The following is an 11,495-nucleotide window of genomic DNA, read 5'->3' as shown; positions in this document are numbered from 1 at the left end:
CCCAATATACTCCCAAAACCTCAACTAATTCTCTTCAGAATCTCAAATCTATATCCAATCCAATCCAACAACCTTTTAGTATGTGCAAGGTTCTCATTACCCCATTTTGAGGCCTCATCACCTCTCACCAGGACTGTTTGCAACAAACTCCTAATTGATCTTTCTGCTTCACATCCCTCTTTAGTTCAACTTCCTACTACTGCCAAACTAATATTCCAAAGCACAGGTTTGACTCTGTCAACCCCATTGGCTCCCTCTTTCCTATAGAATAACATGCTCCTTGCTTGACATTTACAGACCTTCACAATTTGGTTCCAGCCTACCATTCCAGGTTTATTACACATTACTCACCTTTATACACTTTACATCCCAGCTAAACTTGTTCCCTATCTTGCTGTTGCCTGTCTTCTGCCTTAGTGTCTGTATTTGGAAAATACCACCTCTAAAAATCTTTAGGTTATTTCAAAGCTCAGCTCAAGCATCACTTCCTGTATAATAAGGCCTTCTCTAATTGTCCTAAAATTGCTGTGTATATCTTATTTATTTATGGTAGGGTTGATCAAGGGATTCCTGATGAATTTGACAAATTTTCCCAATGAAACTGATGAAATTATTGAACAATGAACCTTTGGGAACATCTGGTAGAACAGTACTCTATAAGAATATGATGTTTGTATGTTGTTCTCTAGAAGACCATAATATCCATAAAGGTAATGCCATGACAAGTTCATAAATTGGTTTTTGAGGGAGAGGTTATGTGCTAAATCACCAGCCATACTTTCTCCTTCAGAGCCATCTGGGTCCAGTGACCAGATATGGACACCTTTGGAGATGGCCCTGAATGCGAGGCCATCAGTGTTAAGTGACTTGCTCAATGCCATACCACTAGTAAATGTCAAGTGGCTGAGGCTGGATCGGAACTACCATCCTCCTGACTCTGCCACCTAACTATTTTCTATATGCCAATTAGCACCTTTCTGAGAGAACCAAGGAAACTCAAGATTTTGGGTTGACTTGAGACCCAGAGGATGGACAGGGTCTTGCTGGAGGAGCCACCTTTGGTGATCTATCAAGAGGAGTTCATACTCAAGTTTTCTCACTTCATTATGTAAATTTTCCCTCTGAAATCTTTGTTGGGAATGGGACAAAACTGGACAATTTGGTCTCCCCCCCCCAGAGCTATTATGGAAACTTGTAGCAAAACATATAGCAGAAGCATGTGCAACCTTGAAATCTGAGAAAAAAAAATTCTGAAAAAAACCAAACTTTTTCAGCTTATTAGATGGTAACAACCAGGGCACTGACAAATTTCCTTCAAGTGGAAGATGGTACGTACCCACTTAGTCTGAAGGAATGTTTCATGAAAAATCTTTATGAACTCCACAATTCCTGTATAAAGGAGAAGGGATTTTGAATTCCCTCTACAGCTAGAATCTAGGATTCCAGTCAGAAGAAAGAGATTTCCAGGGCATTACTAGCTGTGAGATTGATTCATGGGTAAAGCTGAACTTGAGAATTGCCCAGTTTGAGACTTCCAACTACTGCCCAAAGGTCATATCTTGCCTGGTCATTGTTGTGCCTACCAGGTAAGAATGATTTGGTTTTTCTTTTAAAATATTCTGTTTTTCCCAATGACATATAAAAACAATTTTTAAAATTCATTTTAAATGTTGACTTCCAAATTCTCTTTCCCTCATTGAGAAAGCAAATAATTTGATATGGATTTTACAAGTGTAGTAATGCAAAACATTTCCATCTTAGACATGTTGTGAAAGAAACACAGACTCCCCCCTGAAAAACTAAGAAACATTAAAAAAAAAATGCTTTCATCTGCAAAAATATTAACTTCTTGAAAACAGGTACTATTTTGATTTTGTCTCTGTATTGCTAGTGCCTACCATATATATTGGGCATTAGTAAATGCTTATTGACTGAATGAATACATAATTGCAAGGTATTGGAGATATGAAGATTAAATAAGCAATAACAATGCAAGAAATGCAAGGTTTTTGAGGACAAAGACTATCTTTTGCCTTTTTTTCCCCTGGTCTAGTAGAGATGCTTAATAATTGTTAGTTGACTGACAGACTCAAGAAGTTACACTCTATTTTCACAAACTTTCTTCAGTTTTCAAACTATTATCTCTTTCTATAAAAATTTCTATAGTATTATCTCACCTTAAGCACAATGTATTTGAAATAATAGTTTTCTCTCTAAAACCTATTTCTTGTCTAACTTCATCATTTCTGTTACCAGTATAAATATCTAGTTTTCCATAGTGGAAAGTTTTGTTTTATCTTTGTGATTCTCTTCCTCCTTATATTACCTATAGTCAGTTACCAAGGATATTTTCAGAGTTTCTCTTACATCCATCATCCCCTTTCTGTTTCTAATACTGCCATAGTACAGACTTTTACTACCTGCCACCAGAGGATGTCAATAGATTTGTAAAGTGAATTTCTTGTGAGAAGGGATGATTTTTTTTACTTTTATATCCTCAGCCCTATCACACAGTAAGTGATTAATAAAGGCTTAGTGATTGATTGATTCATAACAGATCATCAGGCTTTTATGATTGAGTCATAACAAGTCATCTGCCTTTATTTTCTTTCCCACCACTTCCCACAGCTACCAGACCAATATTTCTTACATACAGATCTGGTCATGTTTAACTCCTCTATGATAGCACCCTATATAAGATATTGAATAAATTCAAACCCCTTTTCCTGACTTTCAAGACCTTCTATTACCTGATGCCATCATATCTCTCTAGTATTAAACCTGAATACAAGCTAAACTCTAACCAAACTCCTATCTATCCCCTAAACATGCCCTTTACTTTGCTATCCAGTTTTGTTTGCCAATATTTTATGCCTGGAATGTCCATCTCCCCTTCTTTAACTATTAAATTCCTTTAAAGCCGAACCTAAACCCAGATTTCTCTATGAAACTTTCTCTCACTCCCCACCATCATACCCATAACAACTTTGTTTCTCATGTTTATTTTATACTTCTCTATTATGCATTTGTTATTTGATCTCTTTTCTAAGAAATTAAGGTGATGCCATGACTTAAAAATGAAAGAATTTAAGTGAGAAGGGGATGTGCAAAGTTACCAGTCTCACTTTCTCCTGCCACTTGAATCCACTGGAAAAATATAAGGAAGATGGCCCCAAAGCAGTGGGAGAACTTGGCCTTTTTAAACTAAGGTCTTTCCCAGCTCTCAGTTTAACCCAGGCAACATCATTAGGCTATTAAGACTAGGTAAGAAGAGAGGCATTTCCTTGAAAAATCTTTAAAAAAAAAAAAAGATAAGAAATGAGGTAAAGGCCTCTTTTTTTAAGTTTTTTTTTTTTTTTTTTTGCAAGGGAAGGCCCTCTGGGTTTCTTTCCAGAACACAAACTATTGCTATTTACTTACACTCTGAGCCAATCAGAGCCTAAATGTGACCCCTGAGTTTGGGGTGGGACCTATTGTTGATCAATCAAGGAGAGCCAGAGTGATTTTTGGTTTAAGGCATAGTACTAAAGAAAGAAATCAGGGCAGCTAGGTGGTGCAGTAGATAAAGCACTGGCCCTGGAGTCAGGAGTACCTGGGTTCAAATCCGGTCTCAGACACTTAATAATTACCTAGCTGTGTGGCCTTGGGCAAGCCACTTAATCCCATTTGCCTTGCAAAAACCTTAAATAAAAAAGAAAGAAATCTAGCTTGTAAACCCCAAGATATCTTGGGAAGTTTCAGCTCTCTAAATTTACATTCCTTCCAAAGAGTTAGGGTATGATCCCCTATGTGGACAGAGGAAGGGAGGGAAGGAAAGGGAGGAAGGAGCTGTGTTTCCCAACTGACCATTTCCACTTGGGGCTCCAGTAGAGCAGCTGAAACTGCTATCATTCAGAGACACTCTGAGAGTCTTTCATAGGAACTTTGGAATTGATTGTTCAACAGGAGACGCTGGCACAGGAAGTTTAGAGAACCCACCCCAGGTGTTCACATGGATTATTTGTGCCCAATCTGTGGTAGAGAATTCCAATCTCATATTGGTCTGATCAGTCACAGTTGGACAGACTGTAACTCATCTCTAACATAGTGATGTCATTTTGGTCTTCTTTGATAACAAAGAACAACCAACCAACCAACTAACCACTTGGCACAGGTTATTGTTTGATTTTCATTCTTGAAGAGGATTGTGACATTGAGAAAGTAATGCCATGACTTGTGAATGAATTGGATTTTAGTGAGGTAAGATATAGATCAGAATGATTGGATTATTAGATTTTTAGATATTTAAATGTATCTTGTATACATTTTTTGTATACTCTTTTTTGGTGCTCTGATCAACTCCCCAGGGTATAACTATCATCTCAATTCATAAGAGCTATCTAGCTCAGCAGCAAGATGGCATGATAGACTGCTAGACCTGGGCTCAGAAACTCATCTTCCTGATAACAAAGTTACAATATTAAGAAAAATATCTGTGCTCACCTGGCATGTCCTATGGGTGAGAGAGATATTGTCCTGAACACTTAGGTATGTTCTATAGGCTTCTGATTTCCATACTATTGTTAGCTAGATAAATAATCCCTTTATGGGACATTGTGAGACCCTCTTGAAATGTAAATGTCTTAAGTTTTTCCCAAATCTATCCCTTAGATCTTTCCCACAGAAACTAGGTATCTAGATAGGTGGTGGAAAATACTTCAGGCCCTTCTGAGATGAAAATCCATTAAAGATGGGAATTGCCTCAAACACCTCTCTCCTCCTTTTCCCAGCACTTATGACATGTGTAGCTTCCCTATATAAGTACAGCCTTTACCGATGGAAGTTGTTCTCTCCAACCCAGATGACAACTGACAGCTGTTCCTAATTCCTGCCCCTTCTCCCCTCCCCTTTTATTGTCTGACTGTTCAGTTGCTCATACATCAGGGTTATCAGCCACTCTGAACTGCTCTGTCTCTGCCTCTGTCTCCTCTCTCCTTTGACTACTGCTTATCCTAGTAATTCTTTTTTTTAGGGGTTGGTTTTTTTTTTTTTTGCAAGGCAATGGGGTTAAGTGGTTTGCCCAAGGCCACACAGCTAGGTAATTATGAAGTGTCTGAGGCTGGATTTAAACTCAGGTATTCCTGACTCCAGGGCCAGTACTCTATCTACTGTGCCACCTAGCCACAGACAAGTAATTCTTGAATAAACTTTTTTGTCCCCAAAATACTTTTACATCAGGTACTTTTCCTGAAACTTTAGCAGGCTACATTTTTCTGCCAGCATCACTGAGTTCAAGTCTAGCCTCTGACACTAACTGTGTGAACCTGAGCAAGTCACTTAATCCTTTTTCTTCAGTTTCTTTATCTGTAAAATGATCTAGAGAAGAAAATGCCAAGCTACTTTGCCAGGAAAATCCAAATATGATCATGAAGAATTGGACAACTCAACCACAATTATGCATATGACTCCCAAATCTACATATCACTCACTCATCTCTTTCCTGAACTCTAGTCTGGCATCTTCAACTCCCTGTTTAAAATATTCAAATCAGCATTTCAAATTCACAATATCCAAATTTGAACTTATCATCTTTCCCTCTAAACCCACATTTCCTCCTAAATTCTCTGTATTTATCTAGCATGCACCATGCTTCTCATCTCTCAGATTCATAATCTAAGTGAAACCCTCTCCTTATCTCCCCCAATCCCATATTGCCAATCAGCTGAGTATTCTTCTGTTGACTTTCAACACAAGCACCATGACACAAGATTTTTATCAGCTCTGACAAAAGCTTCCCAACTGGTTTCCCTCTACTTTGTCTCTCCTCTCTCCAATTCATCTTCCAATAATTACAAAAATGATTACTGCTAAAGTATAGTTCTGACCCACATTATACTCAAAAAATTCCAGTGGCTCCACATTGACTTTAAGATAAAGTACAAACTCCTTTCACAATATGGCTCTAAAGCTCGGCTAATTACACATTACAACCTGTCAGACACTCCACACTCCAGTTAAACTGATCTATTTGCTCTATTTGCTCTACCATTTACACAGTATTCTACCTCCTATCTGTTGTTTATCCTTTAATTTTGAAGAGGACTAATGACAATCTGAGGGTGATATCTTGACTCATGTACTGGATTTAAGTGAGATAGAGCTGCAATCTCCTACTTCTACCACCTTTGCAAAGCTATCCTTCATTCTTGTGTTATAGACTTTTTAGTCATTCATTAAGGTATTCATTTATTCATTCTTTGTGTGTATGTGTGTGTGTGTGGGGGGGGGAGAGATGTTTTGTGCTAGTGATTCTTAATTCCCATCTTAGGAAAATACTCCTTTCTAGAAGTTAATTAAGGCAACTAAGTGATGTTATGGATAGAATGCTTGACCTGGAATTGGGAAGGCTCATCTTTCTGAGTTCAAATCTGACCTCAGACACTTACCAGATACTGCTATAGTGGATCAGAGACTCTCCTCACAAACTCTAGAATAGAGGGGAGTGCTTGTGATCATCCAGACTAGAGCATAGCTAGGAAAGCAAACAGAACCTCTCATAAGACCTTGAAGGAATTAAGGTCCCTAGGGAGGTGTTCCAAAAACACTCAAAAGTTGAGGAAATGTGTTAAAATCAGATTATAGTGAGGAAATTAATAAACAACAGAAGAAAAAGAATCTGACCATAGATAATTACTTTGGTTCCAGGGAGGATCAAAATTCACATTCAGAAGGTGACAAAGTCAAAGCTTCTATATCCAAAGCCTCTAAGAAAAATAGGAAATGGTCTTTAATGTATGGATCAGATCAAAAAAGATTTTGAAAATCAAGTAAGGGAAAAATTGGGAAGAAAAATGAGAGAGATGAGGGAAAAATCATGAAAACCAAGTCAGCAGCCTGGTGAAGGAAATACAAAAAAATCCTAAAGAAAATAACATGTTAAAAACCAGTTTGTGTCAAATGGAAAAAGCAGTCTAAGAGATCAGTGAGAATACCTTAAAAAGCAGAATTGACCAAATGGAAAATGAGATTAAAAAAACTCTCTGAAGAAAATAACTTCTAGGGGCGGCTAGGTGGCACAGTGAATAGAGCACCAGCCTTGGAGTCAGGAGTACCTGGGTTCAAATCCGACCTCAGACACTTAATAATTACCTAGCTGTGTGGCCTTGGGCAAGCCACTTAACCCCATTGCCTTGAAAAATCTAAAAAAAACCCAAACAAAATAAAATAACTCCTTCACTTGTAGAATGGAGCTAAGGGGCTAAGATGACTTTGTGAGAAATCAATAAACAATAAAACAAAACCAAAAGAAAGAAAAACTGGAAGAAAATGTGAAATATCTCATTGGAAAAAACAATTGATCTGGAAAACAGATCCAAAAGAGATAATTTAAAAATTACCAGACTACCTGAAAGTCATGACCAGGAAAAGAGCCTAGGCTTCACTTTTAAAGAAATTCTCTAGGAAAAATGCCCTGTTAACCAGAAGCAGAGGGTAAAATAGAAATTGAAGGAATCCACCAATCACCTTCTGAAAGAGATATGAAAAAAAAACCCCAAACCTCTCAGGCACATTATATCCAAATTCCAGAACTCCCAAGACAAACAGAAAATATTACAAGCAGGCAGAAAGAAACAATTTAAATATCTTGGCCCTATAATCAGTATTACACAGGATTTGGCAGCTCCTACTTTAAGGGCTCATAGGGCTTGGAATATGATGTTCTAGAAGGCAAAAGAGCTTGGATTACAACCAAGAATCAACTTCCCAGCAAAACTGAACATCTTTCAGGAGAAAGGATGGACATTCAGTGAAATAAGGAACTTTCAAACTTTCTGGTTTAAACAACCAGAGCTTGAACAGACAGTTTAATCTTCAAGTACTGGACTCAGATGAAGCATAGAGTAGGTAGACAGGAAAGGTAAATTATCATCATTTTTTTTTTTTTGGTTTTTGCAAGGCAATGGGGTTAAATGACTTGCTCAAGGTCACACAGCAAAGAAATTATTGTGTTTGAGGCTACATTTGAACTCAGGTCCTCTTGACTCCAGGGCCAGTGTTCTATCCATTGTGCCACCTAGCTGCCCTGAGAAGGGCAAATTAGGAAGGATTTAATGATGTTGAATTTCTTGTATTCCTGCATTGAAAGATGATACTGATTAAATCATATGAATCTTCTCATTTATTGCAACAGTTAGAAGACATATGTAGACTAGACACAGGAGGGAGCTGAATTTGAAGGCCATATAAAGATGGAGTCAATGGATGAAAAAGAAATGTACTGGGAGAAAGGGAAAAGAGAGGTAGAATGGGTTAAGATATTTCACATAAAAGAGTCAAGAAAAAGCTTTATGTAATGGAGTGTAAGGGGGGAAGGTCATTGGAAGTGGCTCAGAGAAGAAATAACATACACATTCAATATAGTATAGAAGTCTATCTTACCCCAGAAAGAAGAAGAAGAGAAAAGGAATGGGAGAAAAGAGACAGGGGGAGGGGAGGGCGGCATGGGTGACAGAAGAGAGGGAGTTCCTGGGAGAGAAATATCCTGTCAATACAATGCACTTTTGAGGAGGGTAAAAGGGAAAAAAATAAATAGAGGAGTGGGGAAGAAGAGAATGGAGGGAAAAACAATTAGCAATATCAACAATGGGAGAAAAATATTGAAGCAACTTCTCTGATAGACTAATTTTTTTTTTAGGTTTTTGCAAGGCAAAGGGGGTTAAGTGGCTTGCCCAAGGCCACAGAGCTAGGTAATTATTAAGTGTCTGAGACTGGATTTGAACCCAGGTACTCCTGACTCCAGGGCCAGTGCTTTATCCACTGTGCCACCTAGCTGCCCCTCTGATAGACTTATGATAAAGAATGTGATCCATCCCAGAGACAGAACTGATGGTATTTGAAGACATGCTGAAGTACACTTTTTTTCTTTTTCTCTTACTTTATGTTTCTTGAGGTTCCTCTGTCTTTGTGGGGGGATGGGGGATTATGTTTACTTTTACAGTAAGACTATTGTAGTAATGTGAAAATAAATAAATTAAAAAAATAAATTTAAAACAAACTAATCTCTTTATCTGCAAATTATCCTATCTCCTGAAAAAGAAGCTCATCTCCCAACAATGCTGCAATGGAGAAGAGCTGAGATGACATTTATCTTATATCTTCATTAAAACATTTACCTATCAGATTGTCTTAAACTTACTTGTAAAATGGTTTACTACTGTGTATAAAAATAGATTGGAGCTTGTATTTTGCATCTGGTCCTACTCCAACTGTTTGATGCATTGGGGTGCCAATAAACTCCCTTTTATCTTATTTCCTGAGTTTGCCTTTAATTGACTGGGGAGACATGAATCAGGATTTTTCTCTGAACAATTGTGATGATGATGAAGGGATTTTTTTTCTCACATGGGTGAGCTCACTGTCCAACTCCACAGCCCCTATTCAAACTTTTGATTGATCTTTTTTTAGTGATGATCAATCATGAAGTGGTCTGAGATTTAAACTACTGAAAAACAAGGATAAGGAGAAACAGGTAACAAGTCCAAATTCTATGCTTTCTTTTGCACAAAGATAAAAAAAAACAGTACAGTTGAGGTCTAGTCACATCAATAAAGTACCTTGCCCCCTGGCAAAGGTTAGGTAAATCCCTGCAGGAGCCTGGAAGGATTAAGTCTTTGAGCTACTGTACCTACTGCATCCCATAGTCTATATTACAGATAGTGCTTGACACTAAAATGACCCCTCAAGACATGTACAGTCTATATGACATGTAGCAGTCTATGTTACCTATTTCTTAATCCTTCCCTAGTACCACCCTAACTCCTCCCTTATCCCTTTCCTAGCATGTTCCCCTGGCCTTTTCCACCAATGGCTGCTGATTCAGTCCTGTTTCCTTGCTAGTTGCTGCTATTATCAGCTCAGTTGCAGAACCCTCATAACTGTCCTTAATCTCTTTCTCTTAGCTTTGCAACTTTCATAGGAAACTTATGATTTACCTATGAAATATATCCTGGTTATTGCTCAATTTTCCTGTTACTTTAAAATCTACTCTGACACATAAATGAAGTTCTTTTGTCCCTAAATTCTGGATCAGAGTTGATCTTTTAAGTGAATTATTTCAACTCTGCTTGAACCCCTGAAACCTTTAGCTGAACACATTTTCCAGCAACAGTACCACAGTATCACACAAAGAATGCAGGGGTGAATAACTAGTGCTACCTTACACTAGGTCTCCAAGGGACAGAAAGGCAAGAAATACTGGTATTATGGGATCAGGATAGAATAAGCCTCCCACTGTCACTCCATTATGCAAGCTAGCATAAGCTTGGGACGAAGGAAAGCAACCATTTCAACCAAGAATGTCCAAAACCTGAATTATAAAGCTATTTGGACTGGACTAAATACTCAGAAAATTGCAGGAAAACAAATTAGCTAAATAGAGGACTTTTGAAGCTGAACTAGTGTTTTATTTGTATTATGCTAAGTAAGCCATATCTGTGTTTTGTGTCTTGATAAATACAAACTGATTTCCTGATTCCCTGATCAGTCAAAGTAAAAATAGAACTTTCAAAATGTAACTTTCAAAACCTTCAAGACTCTCTCTCTCTCTCCTCTTTCTCTCTGTATTTCTATAGTCAAGTTGGGAGACAGACAAGAGATTCAGATAAGAAGTGAGGGAAACTTTGTTCCCAGTCCGTAGATATTTATAGCATTAAAACACTAAAATTTGTAACAAATTGAACTTTGTGAAATTCCATATTATGAGGGTGGCTAGGTGATGCAGTGGATAGAACACTGGCCCTGGAGCCAGGAGAACTTGAGTTTAAAATCCAGCCTCAGATGTGTGACCATGCGCAAATCACTTAACCCCATTACCTGCAAAGAAACCAAAAAAAATAAATATATAACAAATTATGATAGCTGGATTATGGAGGTTTGCAGATAAAAATTAAGTACCAACACCCTCTCTCCCCTTCCTGGAGGGCAATAGAGATGTTGAGTAGAAGTGATTTCAAACTATTTGAGAAATTTTTAGAGATAGTTGTTTTCAATTTTAGATACACAGTTCTCTGACCTTGAAAAATCATTCCGGTCTTACCTGCAATCTTTAGAGCTTTGTGAGTTCCAAAATGAGAGGGATGGCAATGTGAAACTGTCACATGAAACCCCTCCTTATTCTTCTTGGGTTCCCCTGAAAATAGGATGCCCTTAGAAAAATTGAGATTTTTGAATGTTACAATAAGTGATTATAATTACAGATTTCAGTTGGTCAAAATTTATCTTGAAACTAAAATCACAATGTGGTAACATTTACAGTGAGATACATTCTCCTGTTAGTATAATTGTGGTATATCAGAACTTAATGCAAATTATATTTGCTATTTGGCATTAAGGAAATAAGTTTGAAAATTTGGGATCTGGAAAACCTGAGTTAAAATCTAGTCTCAGATATTTATTAAATGGTTGACCCTAAGCAAATTACTTCATCTCAGTTTCCCTAATTTATAAAGGGGTTAAAT

Source organism: Macrotis lagotis, chromosome 2, assembly GCF_037893015.1.
Source record: "Macrotis lagotis isolate mMagLag1 chromosome 2, bilby.v1.9.chrom.fasta, whole genome shotgun sequence".
NCBI classification, from domain to species: domain Eukaryota; kingdom Metazoa; phylum Chordata; class Mammalia; order Peramelemorphia; family Peramelidae; genus Macrotis; species Macrotis lagotis.
The sequence above is the reverse complement of the archived record's forward strand: the minus strand, read 5'-3'. Positions refer to the sequence as shown.